Genomic DNA, 7500 nt, shown 5'->3' with positions numbered 1-7500 from the left:
TAGCTCTGTGACCCTGGACAGGTTACTTAATCCCCAATTAATCTCCAAAAAGGAGAAGGAAGAGGAAAAAGAGAAGGAGAATGAAAAAGGAGGAAAAGAAGGAAAAGGAAGGAGAAGATACTCACCCCCTTTCAATAAAGTTAAGAACCATTCACCAGGATTCTACTCCATAGTAAACAGGCTCCTGTTGAGGTCTCAGTGGGTACCAAAATTTACCTATTTCCTGGTCATAAAGGCCCAGAATAAAAAACCAGCAGCTTATTAGCAAGTTCAATTATGGCCAACATTTAGTGGTCCTGGTACCTCCCCCAAAGTTAGTTTCATGGTGGGAAGCTTATAATGTCACTTTTCTAGGAAATGGCACTCCAAAATGGCTTTCTTAATTAGCCTCCCACTCCCCAGAATGCCACAGTGGGGAGTGTGTGACCTTTTAAAGGAACACACATCTTCAAGGCTTTGTTCTACAGAATTTAGTTCTACTTTTTTTCCATTTTAATTGGGACTCGATCAAAGAAAAAAAAAAGGGGGGGAGCTCCTTCATAAAGGCAGCTGAAATTTCAGAAACATTCTCTTTTAAAAATGAATACCTTCTGCTTTGGGGTTCTTTGTTGTGTTCTTTTTTTTTACATCACAGTCATTCTCTGGTATACCTCTTCCTCCCCCCTCTTCCATCCTTCACGGAATCCTCCCTTGTAACAAAGAAAAACAGTTAATAAGGAAAACCAAAACACACCTGTCCTCCCTCACCTGCTCACCAAGAAGAGGGATGTGTTTCCCCCTCTGTTCTATGGATCCAATTTTGTACACTGCAGTTAATGAGTTCAGATGCTCATTATGCTAGTGTTATTTTCTCTTAGCTTATTGCAAGCATGGTGTGCATTTGAAATGGGACTGGAATTACAGTTTATAGACCTAGACTGGGAAGGGACCGTTAGAAGTCATTAAGTCACTCCCTCTCATCTTACAGATGAGGAAAGTGTAGCCCAAAGAAGCTACGGGATTTATTCAGGATCACACAGATCATTTCCAAGGCAAGATTACAAATTTTGCTCATAGGAAGTTTCCTATAATACAACAAACTGTCATTGTGTTCACATGAGAGGAAGCCTTCGAGTCAAGGGTTCAAGAGGTGCCCTTGATACTACTAGCACCCTCAATGTTCCAGGCAATCTTCTAAAACCACGTTTTTTAAAAATCCATAGAATTCCTTCCATCACTGCAAGTCTTGGTCCCTTCTCCTCAAGAAAGACTGACATTCATGTCCCATCATTTGTTTACCATTCCCAAACCAGCAAGCACCCACTTGTTTTGTGTTTTGTTTTTTTTGTTTTGTTTTGTTTTGTTTTGTTTTGTTTTTTTGTTTTGTTTTGTTTTGTTAGACAACTGGGATTAAATGACCAACCCAGGGATTATATAGTTAACAAATATTAACTATATGAGGTAGAATTTGAACTCAAGTCCTTCTGACTTCAGGACTAATACTTTATCCACTGCACCATCTAGCTTCCCCAAGTACCTGCTTATTTATAGTTTTTTACTACCATAGATGCCAGCAAAAATATTTTATTAGAAGTAGAAAATATTTTTCTTTCCGTTATTCTCCTCTGGGAGTATATGCCGAAATCCATGGGGCAAAGGGTATTGATTGTCCACAATGTAAAAATTTAGTAGACTAACTTGTGCTAAATAAAAGGCTTAGGCAAGTGACCCATTTATTTAAATGTATATCCATAATATTGACACTACGGGTGCTCCCTCTGCTAAAACAGATTGCACCCTATCTCTACCTCCCTTCTCTTGTCCTTGTAGATCCGTAGAGAATTTCCTCAAGGTACTGGAGAGATAGTTTTCCCCTGGGCCTTTTGACATTTCATGGATACTAGCACGTGCAATGCTCAGGCTACATTACTGATTCTACTTCTCTCCAATTCTAGGTCTGGTTCACCTCCTTTTCTGGCCACACATATTCCTGATGATAAGATAGGAGTACGAAATGATGTCATGAAACTCCCAGAAGAGGAAACTCCCTCTCCCCAAGCAGATCTGCACTTTCTCTAAAACTGACACTCTTAAAGGATTGCCTGGATGATACCTTTAAATTTATATCAAGTTAAATTTTAAAATTGCTTTTGCTTTCTTTCATTATATTACTCTTTCTTCTTAATCATATCCCACCATAAATCAAGCTCTCCCTTAAACCAAATATGGACAGTCAAACAAAACAAATCAGCAAAATTGGCCATGTCTGAAAATGTGTCTCTTTCTGCGCCTGTGGCCCACCACTCTCCTGACAGGGCAGGGACTGCTGTGATGGTATCATCCTCACAACTCCACAGGTCATCACTGGTCCTCTGTTGCAACCTAATTATGCTCACTATTGCCCTTTGGATCCCCCACAGTCCATCCATCGACAAATATTTGTAAAAATTTGCCCGTCATTGTCCTAAGCCCTGAGACCACAAAGACAAAAACGACAGGGGCACTCTCAAAGGTTCATGGATGGTTTTTCTTTCCTGGAAGTTTCTACACAAAAGTTCTAGATCCTCTCCAAAGTCCCCAAAGCCCTGATCAAAAAGTGCAGGAAGGGAAAATGTCCTTCTCTGCATTTGACTACAATACCAAGCCTTGTCACTTTGGGGAACCCTGTTCTCATGTTTAGAAGGAGAGGCAAATAAGGGAAGTGACTTACCCAGAGTCACTTAGCTTACTGTAGCAGAGCCACATTTGAACCCCTGTCCCTACTCCGGTGTCTGTTCCATTCCTGTGTGTGTACATGTGTCTGTATGAATACATGTTTATATACTTATATGACATAACATATTAATAGAATATATTTATATAATGTGTTGTACATATTATATATGATAATATTAATTATATCACAATGGTATTTTTACATAATATATTCTGTATTGCATTATATGGATAAACATATAAAAGGGACAGCTTGTGGGAAAGATCATGCCTTCAGCTCGAAGGTTTTCCTCTCTCTGAGGAGCATGGGGTTGACTGGAGAGGGGGCAGACACTTAGCAAGGTATTGTGGGTTTGGCAGTCAGATGGCCTGGTTGGAATTAGTCAGGAGCTGACACTTGGCTAACAGTCATCCCATTGTCACATTTTATGGGCTTCATGAGAAAATCAGATGTCTCATCTGCAAATCTTGAGTCATCCATTGTTCTCCCCTGTCATTTTAGCCTCTAGCTACTTATTGAAATGAGCTAATTAAAGCTGTTATTATAATTGCTAATCATTGAGCAAAAAAGAGATGATTTTATAAAAGAAATGGCACCATTTGCATGTCACCCCACAACTGGGAGGTCAACTGATATGTTTGCGTATAAAAGTGAAACTTAAATGCCAGAAAGGATTTGAAAGAGAATTCAAGCTAGAAGGAAACTTAGGAAGCATCATGTCCAATCTCCTCATTTTTTTCCCCTTAACAGATGGAGAAACTGAGGTCGGGAAGAGGACTGGTGCTTCTCCAAGATCACTCAGAGCTGGGATTCTGCCTCGGGATGTCTGATCCCAAACCCGGGGTTCTTTACACTGTGGTACTCGGTGCCCAAGAGTTAGACAAGGATTCACAGCATCCTGGATCCTGGAGGGAGGGTACTGATCATCTAGTCGCCTGGATGGGGAAACAGGCCCAAAGAAATAAGGTGACTTTCCCACAGTCACACCGGTGAGAAGCTTCAGAGATGGGATTTGGCTCAAGTTTTTTATTTCTGGGAGCAGCTGTCTGGGAGCTGTCCACAAAGATGGCCCTTGTGGTCCCTTCCAGGTCTTAAATTTATGGTTCTAAAAAAACCGGTGAATGGATAAATGGATAGATAAGTAAATGGACGGTCTACACAGGCACACAGACAGCACAGTATTCCCAGCAGTGCTCTCTGTGCTAATGACAACAAAGAGAAAAGTGGATGCAAAGCACGTGCCTATCAGCGTGGAACAGTGGAAAGCTCGGGGGGCTTGGAGTCAGAGCAGCCGCACAGCTGCAGACCTTGATAGCTCCCACACAGTCCCTGCGACCTTGGGCACACTGGGTCCCCAAGCCTTTATTAAGCACCTACTTTGTTCCAGGCCCCCTGAGCAGAGCAGCTGCTATGCAAATACAAAGAATGAAGTCATTTCTCCCCTCGAGGAAAAGTTGATTAATTTCTCTTGCCTCTTAGTTTCCTCTCTAGAAAATGAAAGCTTTGAACTTAATGGCCTCGAAGACCCTTTCCTGCTTTACATCTGTTATCCTGGTCAAACACATGTGACGTGGATGAATGAATGAGAGGTTATTAAGTGCTTACCAGGTACCAAAGCACTGTGCCAAATGATGAGGAAACAAATAGAAAAGTAAGGGAATCCCTATTGTCCAGGGGCTCAAATGAAGACCCTGTGACCACTGTTCCTAACTGTGATCTGTTCCACCTTCCCATTCTCTGCCCCAGACCCAGGCGATGGTCTCGTGATCTACCTTGGAACTGAAGGCAAAGCTAACCCAGTATCTCTCCTCCTCCCCAGCTGGCTTCCCCAGAGCCGGAGAGATGCTGGCCCTCTGCTCAGTGTTTCCTGACATTTCCTTCCCCCACAATCCCCGGGGAGAACAGCTGATCTGCAGCAACAGCCTCCAGGAGCCCCAGGAAAAGCCTACCTGACTCCCAGGGGCTCCCCATGTCTCCACAGGGGCTCCTGAGAGCACATGACCAGGCAGAGACTGGAACAGTAAATAGCTTTAGAAAGAGGACGAAAGTGATGGAGTGGAAAAAAGGGTCAGGGAATGGAGTGGAAAGTGTTGTGTGGAGATGGAGCTTAAAAGCCAAGGATTTCACACCCTCAGGCAAGTCTTGTTGCTTTTTCTTTGTATCCCCAGGGCTTAGGCCCAGTGCCTAGAACATAGTAAAAACTTCCTAAAAGCTTGTTGATTAATTGATAGCTCGGTGGAAGGGACGTCACACGAGCTTCAGCCCAGTGATGCTCAGAAAGGCTCATCACTAGGTCAGCCTCAGAGCGAGGGATTTTTTTTAGCCCTAACCTCCATGAGGGAGAGACTGAGATCTGAGTATCTAGAGATGGGGGTACCTTAGCAATACACCATCTAGTCCAAATGCTTCGTTTTACAGGTGGGGAAAGTGAGATCCATAGAGAGGAATTCCCTGGCTCAAAATTTCACTCGTGGGGTCAGCTAGGTGGCGCAGTGGATAGAGCACCAGCCCTGAATTCAGGAGGACCCGAGTTCAAATCTGGTCTCAGACACTTAACACTTTCTAGCTGTGTGACCCTGGGCAAGTCACTCAACCCCAGCCTCAGGGAAAAAAAAAATCAAAAAATCAAAAAATCAAAAAAAAAAAAAAAATCTCACTCGTAAGGGACAGGTTCAGCCCCTGGTCCTCCAGTGCCAAAGCAGTAGCTCTTCCCCTGGACCATGCTGCCTCCCCTAATTTTATGAACCCATTTCATCACAGAAGAAAGCTAAATGACTAAATGACTAGCTAATAAATGAAATGGACTAGGTTTAAGACACAGGGTCTTTCATCAAATCAGGAGCTTTCCTTATGGCCCCACATGGCTTCTATTCTCCCATCCTATCTGCCTTTAGAATGCCCATTCTATTCAACAAACTCCCTATAGGAGACAATATGATGTGGTAAGAAATACCAGAAAGAACCTGTGGGGACTGAATATGATCACAACATAGTATTCCACTATTTCATAGTATTTTTGTTTTTGTTGGGGTTTTATTTATTTATTTATTTGCTTGCTTCTTTTTTCTCTCATTTCCCCCTTTTTGATCTAAGTTTTCTTGTGCAGCACAATTAATGTGGAAATATGTTTAGAAGAATTGCACATTTACCCCATATTGCATTATTTGCTATCTAGGGGAGGGGGAGGTGATAAGGGAGGACTGGCTAGTCCCTTCAGCTTCCCACGGACATTTCCAGATCCTCCATCTAAAATTCCTCCCTACACTTTTTTAAAAAGCCCATGCAATCCATTTATACCACCTTCTTTCCCTTTCTTGTTGCAGCTACTGACTCATCTCCAGGTTACTCTCTTAATTTCATGAAATTCCTTGCTAATTTCTTGCCAATTCCATATCTGTCATCATTCTCTAGACCTGTAATATTTATGGAGAAGACATCCCTGCCCTCAACTTCTCCATAAAATTCTTCATTATCTCCACCTCTACAACCTGTGGCCCCAACCCCACTTCAGCCACCTCCCAACATGTCCATCTCATAAGTTTCAATTCAATTAAACAAGTATTTATTAAGCACTCACTGTGTGCCCGGAACTTGCTACATAATGGAGACAGAGGAACAAAAGTGAGAGTCTTTGGCGTCAAGACACTTTACCCATGGGGAAAACCTCTCCAAGGTCCTGAACTGGAAGTTTTCCCTGTTCTCTATCCCACTACTAGTTAATGACTTTTCCTCATCTAAGACCTTATGCAGAATTCTGTATCCCTTTGTATTTCAAATATAACCCAAAATTTCACTGGTGTAAGGAACTCCCAGGAGAAAATTCCCTCTACCAGGTAAATGAGTTCATTCTCAGAAATCGAAAGTTTTGCCCTGAGCACTAAGAGGTTAAGGGAACTGTCCAAAGTCATGTAGGCAAAATGAGTCAAGAGATGAGACTTGAATTCAGGTGTTCCTAATTTTGAGATTTTTTTTTTTTTATCCACAATACTAGACTTCCTCTCATTGATCAATAAAACATTAAAAATAATGAAAAAAATAAAACGTTGGCCCAGCTACATTAGTTGATAATCTGATGACACTACCAAGGTTTCCTATTTTCCAGAATAAACATCTTCCTTTCTTTGACTGCCGCCCTCTCTATCTGAGAGAAGAAGTTTGATATGTTGACCTAAAAAACAGGATGCCTGGATTCAGAATCTAGCTTTTTTATCACTTTGGGCCTCAATCTACTTATCTCTCAAATGAGAATTTCAACTCAATAACCTCTAAGGTCCTTTCCATCTCCAAATCAATAATCCTGGGATGCTAAAGTTATGTAAATTTCTTTGAGCCTCATGTGCTAATTTGTAAAATGAGAGAATTAGATTTGATGATCTTCTAACTCTAAGTCTGGGATCCTATGAACTTATACCCTTGTTTTGTCAGCTTTTCAGCACTATAGGATGGTCTATAGTTATTTTGATGTTCTTGCATTCAAGTTGTTTTGATTGTTCTTAGCCTCTGAATCACTAGAATCCCTAGTTCTATACATCTTCTTACATTCCATTTACTCCATTCTATACTTCCATCTCCTTGGATTCTTGTTATCTTCCCCCATCCTTTTCAATTCCACTTATCCCATTCCATACACCCAATTCCTTGGATTCAACTTAGATAGTTCTATATATGCTTCCCTCCCCTAGGATTCCAGTTATCCCAGATCTCCTTATCATCCTGACTTTAAAAACAATCAGTTTTATATTTTCTAGATGCCTTTTGCCTCAGACCACTCTCTGTTCCTCAAAAGTTCCCTCCATCCTTCTCTG

Source organism: Sminthopsis crassicaudata, chromosome 4 (genome assembly GCF_048593235.1).
Source record: "Sminthopsis crassicaudata isolate SCR6 chromosome 4, ASM4859323v1, whole genome shotgun sequence".
Taxonomy (NCBI): domain Eukaryota; kingdom Metazoa; phylum Chordata; class Mammalia; order Dasyuromorphia; family Dasyuridae; genus Sminthopsis; species Sminthopsis crassicaudata.
This window is presented reverse-complemented; position numbering follows the sequence as displayed.